General features: G+C 41.3%; 1 protein-coding gene across 1 annotated transcript in view; it reads left to right on the forward strand.

The window, feature by feature from the left end:
* Positions 1-14,054, forward strand: part of LOC129190142 (monocarboxylate transporter 1-like) — a 26,922-nt gene continuing 12,868 nt past the window's right edge. Inside the window, exon 1 of the mRNA XM_054792579.1 lies at positions 1-165. The gene's annotated coding sequence lies outside the window, so the exon portion shown is untranslated. The remainder of the gene's footprint in view (positions 166-14,054) is intronic.

Below are 14,054 nucleotides of genomic sequence, written 5' to 3' on the forward strand. Positions count from 1 at the left end.
CTGTGGCGTCGTCACCATCATTTGGTTGGGCGCTCAAAATTGGCCAGTCTGGTCCCGCTAGCTCCAGAAGGACTAACGCGCAAGGACACCCCGACAGGCTGTTATTTAGCTAACATACTGTCGCCCTGAACTGTGCCAGGAGGACACCGACAGAACCACATCAAGGTGAGAATATGTTTGAGCGTCCCAACGTGGTTCCGAGACAAAGCGACCGTGGCGGAATAAAGCGTCTGTTTAACTGTAAGCTAATTTGGGTTAGAGCAACATTTGCTAGCTCTGTTTAATCTACACATTGTTGCTGTTTGGCGAACTGAGGCGGCTTGCTTACAAAGTATAACCGTGGAGGTTATTCATGGCGTGATGCTGGTGCTTCAGTCACCCCCCATCCCCCTTAGGCGCATCTGAGCAGTCGGCGTGTGGCCGACCCTGTGCCTCAGCCAGTGGGGTCGGCACCGAGCCAGACCTGCTCTGCACGGCATGGAGGGGACTTGATGTGCAATTGTCACATCATTGCAGCATCACTGCGCTTGTTGCTTACCTGTGCACGTTTGATTGTGTTGTGTACCCCCAAAACTATTGCATCATAAGTGTTGTTTCAGGGGGCTTATGATCTGGGGTGGTTTGTTAAATGGCCACCTTAGGTCTGGATGTCTGTAAAAATGAGTTGTTGCATTCAAGCTCAGTGAGCTTCTTGAACTTTGGCTTTACTGGCCTGTGGCAGTGTTGTGTCACATGTTCACACTGCAGGTCAATTCTGATTTTTTTGCTCATATGTGACTTGTATCTGATTTTTTTCATGTCAGCGTGAACAGCACAATTCTGATTTTTTTTCAAATGTGACTCAGGCCTCATTCGTATGTGGATCTAAATCCAATATGTATGTGATGCGACTGCAGTATGAACGATCAGGTCGCATTTATCCGACTTGTACGTCATCGAAAGGCGTGTTTTGCCGTGCTGACTCCATGTAGGCAGTCATGGAAAGGCATTGTTTATCGCGCAAGACTTGGATAAAGGTACTCAGCGATGTAGTTCTTCTCATCTGAAAAATGTTTTTTTTAATTTCCTACACGGAATCATTTGGTTGACAAAATATTGACTCCCGTTGCACAAAATGCTTGAAATTGCCACAAGGTTAAGGAGCACACACTAGTAATTTGCAGATCAATACTGAAATATTGATACTTCAGGATACATGCATGTCAAAAAAATTGAGTTTAAACAAAAAATCTGAACAGGGCATCATACCCTGCAGTGTGAACATAGCCAAAGTGTCATAGCCAAGTCTCGGATGCTCCCATCATTGTGCAACACAACACACTCATCTAATGCTCATCGAGTCCAAACCAGTCATAAACTAACAGTTTGACTATGTAATTGGTCTTTCAATTCTGACTTGTTGCTTTCCGGCCTGCTGCCACGTTGTTAGTGGAAACTGTGCAGAAGGTGTGATTGTGATTTGTTCAAGCAACTGCCGACTAGAGATGTGATGTTATGATTGAAGGGAGTACAAGAGAGCATTTATTTTTTGAGAGTTTTGCTGGAGATGATTCACCCAAAAAGTTAAAATGTTAAAGGGATAGTTCAGACTTTTTGACATGAAGTTGTATGACATCCCCAACAGGAGTGTAATGCATCAACAGTGACTTTTCCCTCGAGTTCTGGTTGCTTTTTGTTGTGGAGGAAAGTAGTTCCGGCTAGTTCCTGGTGTCTCTGAAGTTAAGTGCTTTGCTTCTCAAAATAATATGCTTTCAAAAGAGTAATACATTTGCCTCACAAAACCTGGCCGACCTCTCAATTGCTCTGCATTATTTTGTATCCGTTCGCATTACTGCGCGCTGCCGCCTGTTCATTGTTGTGTATGTGTTCCACAGTGTTTACATGCGCAAATGAAGACCACTGCAATGCTAACTCTCTCGCGCCACAGTGGTCCTCATCCACGCATGTAAACACTGGGACACATACACAACAATGGACAAGCGGCAGCGTGCAGTAATGAGAACGGAGACAAAATAACTCAGAGCGATTGATGATGGTTATGTCATAACACTTTAGGCCTGTCACAAAAACACATTTTGCTGGATGAGAATTGTCCTACAAATTATTGTCGATAATCGATGTTATTGACAACATTTTTTGAGACCATTTTTTTCCATTATATATATATATGTACAGTATATGGCATAATAATGTGAGTGCTTTGTATCAAAAGCAATGCACTTTCATTTCTCAAGAGTATTTAACATAATAATTGGAATGTCAAGAGCTTTTAAATAAAGTAAATTAAACAACATAAGAAACAAACACAAAACGACAAAAAAACCCAATGAAAATAAAATACACTGTCTCTTTTAGCAGAAATTCCATTTGCCTTAGAAGCTATCGCTTTTGTGTCTTTATTCATGTTAGCGTATGCTCGCTCACGAGGCTAACTTGCTGGTAGCACTCTGTATCCACTCACTAGTAGCCTCGCCTCCACGTACTGAGACAAAGAGGCTGAATTAGGGCCCTATGATTTCCATGTTAACGGAATCGCAGACGGAATCGCGGAATTGGCCAATAAAAACTGAATCAACTGTTAAACACGGAATCTCGCGGAAAGTGACATGTGAATGAAATTATGTTATGTCACCGTGAGGAGAGGGAAAGTTTGTGCGGGGAAATATTTCCTCGGCGGGGCGCTCAATTGTGGTGGAATCTCATCACAAACACTACTAAACATGTCGAAACGGCAGCGAAAAACCTTGGAAACTCCTCTCATGAATGGAAGCTAACTGGGATAGCTTAGTTTAGCAGAGCGTGCTATTGTAGCTGTGTGTGTGTGCGTGGAACTCAGGTTGGATGAGTATACCGTATTTTCACCGTGTTGTGTTTTACTGCTTTAAAGTGGGCCTTACATCCCGATGTACGTTTTACCTAACGCACGGACTCCGCAATTTTTGGGAAATTTGTTGGCCGTGGCCAGCACATAGAGGAAGTAGGGTGTGAGGCGGGTTGTAAGTGTGTCTGGAGCAAGTGATTCGTGACACCCACATGCTTGCCGCTTGACCTTATTTGGTAGCTTTTAGATCGTGTGTGCTTCATGTAAAGCTGTCATACGTTTCACTCACTGGGGACGTACGAGTGTGGGTGTCGTACGAGGCTCGTGCAGCCCACTCACTTTACCAGATGGGCGTACTGGCTTCCTACGGCACCTATGGTTATCGTGACCGGGAGAACCGGAGTGTACAGGGGGAAGAGCCGCCCGCCGTGGCCGGGTAAGGTGCATTAATGTCGGATACAGTATGTGAACAGCCGCCGTGCGTCCACGGAGGTCGTTACAGCCAGAATGCTGGGCGGGAGAAGCTGCCCACCGTGGCCGAGCAAGGCGCATTAATGTCTGATACGCTATGTGAGTAGCCGCCACGCGTCCACAGAGTTGGGAGAACCAGAGTTTGGCCGGGAGAAGCCACCTGCCGTGGCCGGGAAAGGTGCATTAATGTCTGATCAGCCGCCGTGCGTCCACGGAGGTCGGGAGAACCAGAGTGTACAGCTGGAGGAGTTGCCTGCCGCAGGAGAAGCCGCTGCCGTGGCCGGGCAATGTACACAATGTATTTTTAAACTTGCGACACACGCAAGGGTCACGCACTCCTCCTCTGTCTTGCCCTTGCGATCTGGCTGCGTGCAAGGTGCTGTCTGAGGGTTTGAAAATCTGTGCAGGCCACGTGTGTGTCTCTTGCGATTTTCCCCATTTTTGCACGTACGAGCCCCAACGTCGGGATGTAAGGCCCCATTGATGTAAGGACCATTTAACATATGGTAAAGAGAGTTGGGGAAGAGCCGAGGAAAATTCTCCACGCATGCATGGACATGTCAATTTATTGAGGCCAGCAAAATTATCACCTTCGTTTTTTTAATCTTTCAATTAATCAATTTTCATGACAGACCTAGAGGTAATTTCATTTTAAGGTGTATATGATGCCACCAAAGAGGTCTTCCAGAGTCTAGGAAGAGAAACAGGGTGGTTAGACAAGACAGTTGCCATTTATTGTTCAAGTATTTATCAGTGAAACTGTGTAAATGAGAGGAAATGTGAATATTTACTTTGCAAGTTGATTTCGGTGTGCACCCCTAGATTTTCTGCTTACGCTTCTAAAATTTTAAGTTAGGGCTCACTGTGCTCCAAGTGTAAAAAAAAAAAAAAAAAAAAAAAAAAAAAAAAAGTTAGCCCTTCCCCTGCCCCTTAAAACCTAGAGCCAAGGGCAAGAAGCCACTAAGAAATGGACACCACTTGATTCTCATTACATCACAGATGAGATAATTAACCTGTTCATAATAAATATTTCGGCCGCACGGTGGTCTAGTGGTTAGCATGTTGGCCAACACAGTAACAGTCTGGAGATCGGGAAGATCTGGGTTAGATTCTCCCTTGGGCACTTCTGTGTGGAGTTTGCATGTTCTCCCCGTGTGTGTGGGGGTTTTCTCCGGGTACTCCGGTTTCCTCCCACATTCCAAAAACATGCATGTTAGGTTAATTGGTGACTCTAAATTGTCCATAGGTATGAATGTGAGTGTGAATGGTTGTTCGTCTATATGTGCCCTGCGATTGGCTGGCGACCAGTCCAGGGTGTACCCCGCCTGTCGCCCAAAGTCAGCTGGGATAGTCTCCAGCATGCCTCCGCGACCCTAAAGAGGAGAAAAGGTATAGAAAATGGATGGATGGATAATAAATATTTCTTTTATATAATGTAAGGTGCATACATGTCTACATTATGTCAATGTTGTATAGCGTACCTCAAAACACCTTTTTTAATCAAAGGCACACATTTTTACCAACTGTGACATTTATTGCAAAACAACAAACAACTCGAATAAATAACAGTTTACAAACAGCACTGTAACAACATTTATAAAAATAAAAAATGTATCAAATATACAGTACGTATGGAATAGAAATAACAATACAACAACCTTTATGAACATCAACAAATGTATAAACCAGGGGTCACCAACGTGGTGCCTGCGGGCACCAGGTAGCCCCCCACGACCACATGAGGTGCCCACAAGCCTGCTTTTCATTCAGGTTTTCAGTTAATAATGAAACAACAGTAGAAAGAAATGCAAAATGTGAGTTGTGGACACCAGCATTTTGTTCATGTTCTGGTAAAACAAGCATATTCGCTCTGTTTGGGTTTAAAATAAGCTCTGAAATAAATGTTACAAAAATGAGTAGCTCTTGGCCATTTTCATTTTGTAAAAGTAGCTCTCACAAGGAAAAATGTTGGTGACTCCTGGTATAAACCCTATCAGCTATTACGTCAAGGTTTTTAAAACCTCCCTGTTTTGGCATCGCTCTCCTCCTGTCGTTGATGTTCTTCGTCAGATTCTTTTGTAAGAAAGTCCAGAATGGCATTTTGTTGCTAGCTTCCATTCACGCTCCGTAACAGAGGAATTTTGCCACCGTTTGGACATGTTTAGTGGTGTTTGTGCGGTACCTGTTATAAGTGGTCAACCAGTGGTCAGAGCGGCACTTCCCGTGCGAGCTCCCTACACCATGATGCAGCAGTCCGGGCACAGTGAGAGGGAAATACCGCTGTAGCTACGGAGCCGGATATCCAACGTCCAACATGAAACTAACTTCACCCCAGTACACCGCGGACATGTCTGCATGATGGTGTTGTGTTTTCTTCTTGCGTGTGGTGCGAGTTGAGTGGCAACCAGCTTTGAGGCGCATTACTGCACCTACCATGTTGGAGTGTGGCTCAGAATTACGAACGTGATACAGAAACCGAATCGGCCCGATCTCGTGGCTGAAGCCGATATTATCCAATCTTCACAAATACAGTGGATCGGCTGTACAGCCCTAGTTAAAACTTAAATGTTCCAAATTTAACAGGTATAAAAACATCTACATGTATATTTTAAAATGTAAAATATTGATCCCATCAGACAAAAAGATGTTTATTTAGCAAGTCTTTCTGTGGTCTGGGTCTATCAATAAATACATTTGACATGTTATTCTGTTGACTTTATTTTTGTCAGTGCCTTACAGCATGCTTGGGGATATGATGTACTCTTTTACTGATTTGAAAATACTGTAAGAATGCCACTTTCATATAATTGGCATCTTTATAACGTAAGATTCATGTCTACATCAACAAACAGCCGTAAAATCGAATCGAATCTGATTGTTTATACGCTGCATCGAATCGCATCAAATGGCTCTGTTTTTAAAATACACATGTATATAGTTTTTGAGTCATATCGTAACCCGTGTATCTAGATCTGAATCGAATTGTCCATCACAAAGAGCTTAACATCCCCATCTATTAGTAGTTTCATTTTAAATTTATGAGCTAATACAAACTATGTGGAACACTATGTGGAACAACTTTGAAAAAGTTAGGTTAAGATTTGATGATTAAAACAATGGTTTTAAACCATTGTTTTTTTTCCTTGACCTCATGGCTTTCCATTGTAATTGTGTGTATGTGTGTGTGCTTGCACGTATGTACATGAGTGTGCAAATTTCACAGCAATGCAAGCCTTGTTCAAAAGGTTTCTGGGCACGCGTGTCGCCATTGTTTTTGTCCCCAGGCCAACAGAGCATCAGTTTGTCGTGCCAGGGTCGTCCCTGAGTGTGTGGCCACACAACTACTCACCTGGATAGTTCTCAGCAGGCAACTACAAGTAAATATGACATTTGGAGTGCATTGAGGATTACGTGTGTGTGTGTGTGTGTGTGTGTGTGTGTGTGTGTGTGTGTGTGTGTGTGTGTGTGTGTGTGTGTGTGTGTGTGTGTGTGTGTGTAGTGCGTGTGTACGCGTTTGTGTGCGCTCTTGGGATAAATGGAGCTCAATCAACACAAAGGTTTAAGAGGTCAGTTATGCTAAGCTGGTTAGAATTACACAGCCTTTTAGCTGTTAATTGGACTTAAGGGCTATCAGAGGTCCTCTTTGAGCTATTAATCCAACAGAAGCTGATTGAATGAGTGAAATATCGCTAATGTTCTTTGTTATTCTCTAAAAGCATGCTTGCTAACTGTTTCGAGGTAATTATAAGGGTAGCATGTCCTGCTGAAGTTTAACCCCTGGAAAAGGGAGGCTGACATACTACGGTCAATGCCCACATGACGAACCTCCTTGTTACGTCACTCCTACGCATCTGCATGCTTTTGCAGCCAAATGAATGGCCTCATTGATAATTCCTTCAGGAGTTGACCTGCTTTACTGGTGCCCGCTCACACAAAGAGACACATACAGACATCTAACAGAGATCCAGAGCAGCATAGGGATCTTGTGACATTATTCCCGCTTGTAAAGCATGCTTCCCATTTAAGAGTTTTGTGTGCGTGCGTGCGTGCGTGTGTGCGCGTGCAAGCGAGTGTACGTGCGTGTGTATGTGTGTGAGAGAGGTTTCAGTGAGTTAAGAGACTAATAAGTGAAACAAGAATAAGTGAAACAAGAAATTCCAGGCATCAGAAGGATGCATGGTGGAGTGAAAGAATAAATAGGCATTGGAAGTAGGGTGCTTGTGGCGAAGCACAAGTTATAATGTACAAAAAAGGCGCTGAGGTTAACACGTAACATAATAATGTTAACCTAATAGAAATAATAGAAACCAACACTAAAAGCATGGATAATGTGTTTTTTCATAATTCGTTTTTTAAACTAAAACAAAACATTAATAAAGTTGTTTTTTTCTTTTATCAATTAATTATATCAAATATGACGACAATGGATAATAAGTGTATGAACTTAATTTTTTTTTATTCTGTTTGATATGCTGAGTTTACCCAAAATTAGTTTTACATGTGGACTTTGGTGTGCATGTAATGAATGAATCGATGATTTATCAATTGTCCAAGTAATTTACAACTATTTTGGTACTCCATTAAACGTTTTTTCATTATATAAGGTAAATATTCTCTTTCAGCCTTTCAAATGTGAATATATTTTAATATTTTTAGCCATCCATTAAAGTAGACCTGTTGTCTTTGTGTTCTAGGCAAAACCAGATATTCACACACATCAACTTTGACTTTGGAAAACAGCGATCAACATTTTTGCCTCTTTTCTGATATGTTGCAGACCAAACTACTACCTGTGTTTGATTCATATTAATTTGGTCTAGGGCAGGGGTCAGCAACCTTTACTTTCAAAAGAGCCATTTTTACCCCTGGCCCACTAGTCTGGAGCCGCAAAACATAACTTATAACCTTTTGCAAGTTTTAATCTTTCTTAATTTTACCTGAATAAGCAAACAGAAGTGCATGTGTAACGGATGCCAACTGATGGAGTTGTGATAATTCGTTGGTTTAACCTCATTAGCTGATGCCTTAAGAAATGTGCAGCACAGTGAACTGACATCCTGTTTCTTTTAGCTCACTGGCTAACACTGCTTCACTTAAGTCAGTCAGTGGACATACTGTATGTGGTTGCCGGTTCGAGCCGGGCATGTGCTTTGCTGGACCATTGTTGTGTATGTGTTCCACAACAATCTCCAGCTGCGCATGTAAACACTGTGGAGCACATTCACAACAATGGACTAGCGGCAGCGTACAGTGATACGACTGGAAAGAACGTAACGCAGAGCAAATGTGAGGTCTGATTTTTTTTTTTTTTCAAGGAGGCATTTTTGTGATGCAAATGTATTTCTCTTTTGAACGAATTTTGTTTTAAGAAGCCAGACTCTTTACTCAAGTGGCCCCACCAACTACCTGGAACTACGTTCCTCATCACCGAAATCTGACCAGAACTCGGCTCACGGGACGAAGTGGAGGGTAAAGTAAACACTGCTGATGGGGATGTCATACAACTTCATGTCCATGAATCTGAACTATCCCTTTAATACAACCAAACGCATTGCACATTTGAAGCAGCGTCACACGGGTCATTAGCTACAACAGAAAAGATGACCAGCTCCTGTCAGTGGTGAGTAAAGTCATATTTCAATGCTTAATTGAGCACCTCGAACCTCGCTATATTATTCCTAGCCTAGTAAATGGGTCCTTTTTTCTTATATCTACTGCTGCTTATTATTGTTTTCTGTTTGAGTAACATAACTTGATCAAGCCTTTTCTAACATGCCAAACTACAAAATAAGTAATGAAACTATGTATGATTCTTTCTCATATCGGATTGATATTGGTATGGGCCGATTTTCAAGGCCGAAATATTGGTATCGGATCGGAAGTTGTGGTGTCCCTTTATTGTGGCTAGTCTAAACCACACCTGTGCAATACAATTTGTGAACAGTATTTGAGAGAAATAGGCCTTTTGTCTACATACAAAAAGTTTTAGATCTTTGGGTTCAGCTTGTGAAAAAGGGAAGCAACAACAAAAGTGTTGCATTTTTATTTTTGTTCAATGTAGTCATGCACTTTTTTTTACGATACGCCATAACTTCATCTCTGGACCCTGATTTGAGAATCCCAGATTATATGTATGTTATACGTTATATGTAAATGTGATATATGTTATATGTAAAATAAAATATGTAAAAAAAAAAAAAAAAAAAAAAGTGAGTTTTCACAAAAATAAAAATTAAATAGTCATTTCCAGGGCCAGATTGTGTCTAATTTTAAACACCCCGCTCAGTTCATTTGGAAACACCCTTCCTAGCAGTTTGTTTCAGACCCGGGTGCTGTTTGCCCTGAAAACCAGAGTGGATGGAAGCAAATTTGAAAAATACATTTGTTTTGATTGGTTCAAGTCAATCTAACTTGCTAAAACCTTCTACTACATTAAGCTTTGTTGCAATATCTAATTTTATTTTGTCATGCAGTATATTTCAGAACCATGAAGGGTACTTTTTGTTGATAGCAACATGTGTACATATAATTATACATTCCTAAGTTCTTTTGAGGGCCTAGGTCAGCAAGCATTCCAATGTATTTTATGTATTGTCAACCGCTTCTGTTGCAGTTGGGGCCTCTAACAGATTGCTGGTATAACTAAAGCAGCGTTACTCCTGTAGTCATCACATTCCTTTTGAGAACAGGAAGAGCAAGCTGAGGCTGAGCTCCAGACCTGATGCTCTGCGTATTCTTGCTTGACTTTGATCTGACGTGGCAGTTTCCACTCTGACTTTTTTTTATTGTTTTAATGGGTTTGCTTGACTTTTGAGATTCATTTGGGGTTGTGCTGTGATGGAAAAGGTCAATTGTTGTAGCAGAGCAGAGCTTCAGTGACCAAAATTAATGTTTGCGGAAGTGTGTGAGAGTATGCATGACTGTGTTGACGAGGTCCTGTGGGGGAGGGGAAAAGAGATTTTGTTTCATATATTCTACATGTGGTCATGTTGTCACAAAATGATGCCACGCGCTGGAACGTCCTCACATATTGTTTTCCAACAGTGATTTGTAATGTTTTTAAGGTTACGTTCATTCTCCCTCAGGCTTGCATGACAGCCTGGCGAAGTATGCCAGTCTTACTTTTAGATGTTATCCAACAACATGTAATTACAAAACCAATCCAACGTGCAGAAGGCCAAGTGTGTTTGAGCATTGTTGGTTAAGAGTAGGAACTAAAGGGCAAAAAAAGAGCTTACCCATCCTGTGTATTAATACCTTCTTCTTTCAGTCTTTAGGCTGCTTTACTGTAGGACGTGTTATAGGGCTGGGCAATATGGCCTAAAAATAAAATCAAATAAATATTTTTTTGGGGATTGGATTTGTGATTTTCTTCTACAATACTTCTTAAAGAAAACAAGAAGTACAAATGACAGCAATAACTAAAAACAAGTTTTGCTACGGAAACTCCTGGGGGGAAAATGATGCGCCATAGCAAGAGGAGGAAAATCATCTCCAACAAAATATACAGTATATATATTAGGGATGTCCCGATCTTCGGCTGCCGATCCGCTGTGTTTGTGAAGATCGGATAATATCGGCTTCCGCCACAAGATCGGGCCAATCCGGTTGCCGTATCACGTTCGTAACTCTGAGCCACACTCCAACATGGTAGGTGCTGTAATGCACCTCATAGCTGGTTGCCACTCAACTCGCACCACCCGCAAGAAGTAGAAAACGCAACACCGACGTGCGTGTGATAAAAGACAAGAGGCACGTTTATTCTTGCACCCAGCGCGTATAAACCGTCAATTGCCATTCTCAATGCACACAACACATTGTGGCCTTCAAAGTAAGAGCACTCTTTGTCACACTTGTGCTTCAAAATAAGAGCGCTCTTTGTCACATTTGTTTAATTGTGTATTTGTCTAATTGTGTAATCAAAATAATTGTCATTCAAATATCTTACATTAATAACTCAATTGGAATGACATCTGTGACTCCATCTTCCTTAATCACAAGCACGGGCATTACAGCTTGTTGAAGATTTTGTAGCAATATGTGCTGAAGCTGACATCCCATACAGTAGAAAAGTTAGCTCAGGTACATCCATTTCTCAATTACTGGACTAAATGGGCCAATGATGTATTGCATCAATGTAAGGATTTTTGCATTTCATTCACTAACCCAAATAGCACAAACTCTATGCTCGTAAAATTTGTGGAAATGGTAAAAAACTGAATTCCAAAAAATTAAAACGGAAAAAACAGAATTTGGGAAAAAATAAAACGGATTTCATAGGACCCTAAGAGAGTTTGTTAAAAAAAAAAAAAGTCATATATTCTAAATCACACCACAAATTCATCTATAACCATGTCAATTGATTAGTCCTATCCTAAAAGTATTTTGCACGCCCATTTTTTCCAATTTTCTCTTATTTGATGGACTTTTATTGGATCTTTTATTGGATTAGGACCTGACTAACAGAGGTTTGTTACAAAAGCCAAACAATACTGTTGGTCAAAAAAGTAAAATCGGAAATACTTTGGTTGCATTATTTTTAATGCTTTGAAGAGCTCTTTTAATAACCATACTCAATTCCACATTCACACTTGTAACAAAAGCACATTATTATAGCACATTATTATTTTAAAAAAAACAATCAAACACATCGGGATCGGATCAGCAAGACAATAAAAAAAAATCGGATGCCAAAAATTGTGGATCGGGTCATCAAAAAAAAAATAAAAAAAATAAAAAAATATATATATACATATACACACACACACACACTAGGTTCTCTACTTGCGAACATTTGGAGATACGAACGCAAGCTGACTGGTCTATATTTTCATGTATTTTGCCTTGTTGTAACTCCATATTTATACTGCTACTGTACATGCTTGACCAGTAGAGGGCACTGTGACACTGCTAATGGGACCAACAGGAGAGGAAGACGAGAGAGAGTGGAAGGCTAAATTGTAGTTGTATGATACAACCCATCAAAGCTGGTAGATAAAGTTATAAAGAGTTAATAGGCCTGCTTATTCTACACCACCCACAGAACACTACCTCTTTTAGAAGAGTCTAATGACGACGACCATTTGTCCTTTTTTCACTCCTCCTCCTCCTCCTCCACCACTACCACCAACAACGTTTATTTAAAGGGCTAGTGAGCCTGAGTGCTCCCTGCGTGTTGATTCTGGTCATACCCTTCCTTGTTTATGGAGAAGATACTGTATGGCCTGCTGCAGGTCAAAGGTTGGGCAGTGGTTTTCCAAATCTCCTGGAATGATGTGGAGCTGTCTGAAGAAATGTACTACATCAACATTGACACTGTACAAATGGTGCAAAACATCCGGATGTTATCTTTGTTGGGGAAGGGGAAAGTAGAGCTCTGAGCTGCCAAGTTAAATTGCTCTAGTAATGGCAGCTTATTGTGGTAATGACACAGGAAACAATACAGTAAAGTGAGCTGGTCGAAGGGACAATAGCCCCTTTTCCACCACAGGAACTTTACTCTGCAACTAGAAATTTTACACCGGAACTGGGTGTATTTGGAACACGGGAAGCGGTGCCAAAATAAAGTTTTGGAGGAACCAAATTCGTCCTACCACCGATGCTGGTGCGTTTTTTAGTTCTTAGAAATGAATGACTGAACATATCTGGTTGGATGAATACTTTTGAGCTTTTTAGCCCAAAAGCCCAAAAAGCCCAAAGCATGCTCACTACTGTTTTGATTTCACATTTTTACTTGCTATGAAATTGAATTGTAAAACAAAGCTTTCCGCATATGTGGACTGACATCGTAGTGCAGACTCTGTAGTTTTGCAGGGGAAATGCCAGCAGCAGTGCAAAATGGTTACTTCAAGATATCCATGAAGTTCAGTGATATGTGTTTGATTGACTCAAGGTAAATACCGTAATTTCCGGTGTATAAGCCAATACTTTTTTTCTCATGCTTTGAACCCCGCGGCTTATACAATGACACGGTCACGTTCCGGTCTCAAGACATCTCGTGTGCTTCCGAGCAGCTCCGTCATCATGAAGAACGCAGATGTGACCAGAAGATGTAGTTATATCCTCAGAAACGTTGAGCAAATGTCTGATGTAGAGACACTTGCTTCCGTTATTCTGGCATGAGAAGATGGCGGCACACCGGGGCTGTTGGAAGAGTGTGTCCGACTTCAGTGCACCTTGCTGGGCTACACCAGGTGGCTCCACCCGTTCTCTACCCACGTTCTCCTGACCTCCGGGGCGGCACATCAGTTTGTTTAATCTTTGTGTGTAATATCTTTCTGTGTACTAAATATCCCATGTCACGACATGGAAACATGCAGCTTGTAGATTGGTGCGGTTTATCTATGGACGAATCTGTTTTTGTCTTTAAATATAGTGGGTGCGTCTTCAATACCGGTGCATTCTATAGTCCGTAAATGAATGTTCTTCATTACTATAACGACTTAAATGCTGTACTGTTAACTGTTTGCTATCTGCTAATATCAGGCAGGGCAACGGTTTACAATTTGGCTTAATGAATCATACAATTACAATGTTCATGTCATCTATGTGAGTGAAAATATGATGTTTATTTTTCTAATGTGCTGTTCACATACGGCAAGCTAAACCTGTTGCAGTAGAGCTTGCTATTAGCATTCCAAACAATCAGCCCTCCTCTTTGAATGAGACACAGAGACATCGAGGTCAGTTATTGTGCAAGCCACAACACAACAGTATTGTCTGGCAGGGAATATTGGTATATCCTAACGCAGCACTACTGTAT

Source organism: Dunckerocampus dactyliophorus, chromosome 1 (genome assembly GCF_027744805.1).
Source record: "Dunckerocampus dactyliophorus isolate RoL2022-P2 chromosome 1, RoL_Ddac_1.1, whole genome shotgun sequence".
Lineage (NCBI taxonomy): Eukaryota > Metazoa > Chordata > Actinopteri > Syngnathiformes > Syngnathidae > Dunckerocampus > Dunckerocampus dactyliophorus.